The following is a 1,785-nucleotide window of genomic DNA, read 5'->3' on the forward strand; positions in this document are numbered from 1 at the left end:
ACAGTGGGGTACATCTACACAATGGAATACTACACTGCTGTGAAAAAGAAAGAACTCTTACCATTCACAACAGCATGGATGGACCTGGAGAGCATTATGCTAAGCAAAATTAACCAAGCCAGAGAGAAAGATAAATATCACATGATCTCATTCATCTGTGGAATATGTTGAACAACATAAGATATAGAAATAGAAATAGATATAGATATAGATATAGATATAGATGATATAGATATAGATATATTAACGGAGTTTGCAATTGCAAACAAAAATACCCGAAGTGAGGAATCTGGCTTCTGACACGACTGTAGAGTTTAAGCCAAACAAGACAGAAATGAAATAGTGAATGTGAGGGACTTGGATTCTTTTAAAGATATATTTTTGTTGATTTCAGAGAGGAAGGGAGAAGGAGAGAGAGAAACATCCGTGACGAGAGAGAATCACGGATCGGCCGCCTCCTGCACGCCCCCGACTGGGGATCGAGCCCACAACCCGGGCCTGTGCCCTTGACCGGGAATCGAACCCTGACCTCCTGGTTCGTAGGTCGACGCTCAACCCCTGAGCCAGGCCGGCCAGCCTAAAGTTATAATTTTATAAATATATTGTCACCCGGATTTGGAAATAATTTTGTAGATTGTTGTTGTTGCTCGTATGACACTGTGTTGACAAGACGGTTCTGGGGAATCGCATACAATGTGATTGGAGACACGAGAACCGGCAAATTGTCAGCCGTCAAGAAACCTGCCCACTGTTCTTACTGGCTGCAAAACGGACCACCTGAAGTCCTGTATTTTATACAATAAACATTCCAGGGGTCAACTCAGTACATTTCCAAATCCATAACAGCCCTCGAAGGTCATCATAATGGCCCGGCCAGTGTGGCTCAGTGGTTGAGCGTCGATCAATGAACCAGGTCACAGTTCCACTGCCAGAGTACATGTGCGGGTTGTGGGCTTTATCCCCAGTAGGGGGCGTGCAGGAGACAGCCCATGGATGATTTTCATTGATGTTTCTATCTTCCTAGCCCTCCTCCCTTGAAATAAAAACATATTACTTCCTTCCTCTCTGAAATAAAAATATATATTTAATAAAAGAGAGGACGTAAGAGGCCTTGCTTGTAGCACAGCACAGGGTCCTCTCCCCAGTCCGTCCATGCTGAGTGTTGGCAGGAGCTGGCGGGTGGCATGACCTTGAGATGCCCTTGGTGCCGCCTCCACCCAGCTATATCTATATATATCTATATATATATATCTACATATATCTATATCTATCTATCTATCTATCTATATATATATATATATATATATATATGTAATTATAATGGACTCAAGATTCAGGGGTGACCTCGAATAATGCATCTGCTGAAACCAAACCGTTAAGGGAGCAAATGTTCCCAAGTATTTAACAGCTTATGAAATTTACTATGAATAACACCAATAAAATGAGACCGCCTGCCCCCTTCTTTCACGGTGACCAAACGTGTACCAGGGAATGAATATAGGAACAAAGGTAGACAAATACTTCCAGGCCGTTCCGAGGAAATGAGAAACGATACCAGCCCACTGAACGGTGGTTGATTCTTCTCACTGTACCACTTCCTGGGAAGTGTGTCTGTTGTCCCAACATAACCAGACCCCCCCAATCCTATACAATAAAAGCCTAATATGCAAATCGACCGAATGGCCCAATGACCTGTGGAACAACCAATCACTATGATGTGGACTGACCACCAGGGGGCAGACAATCAATGCAGGAGCTGCCCCCACCCCACAGGCCCCAGGGAGG

This window comes from Myotis davidii, unplaced genomic scaffold (assembly GCF_000327345.1).
Source record: "Myotis davidii unplaced genomic scaffold, ASM32734v1 scaffold2788, whole genome shotgun sequence".
Lineage (NCBI taxonomy): Eukaryota > Metazoa > Chordata > Mammalia > Chiroptera > Vespertilionidae > Myotis > Myotis davidii.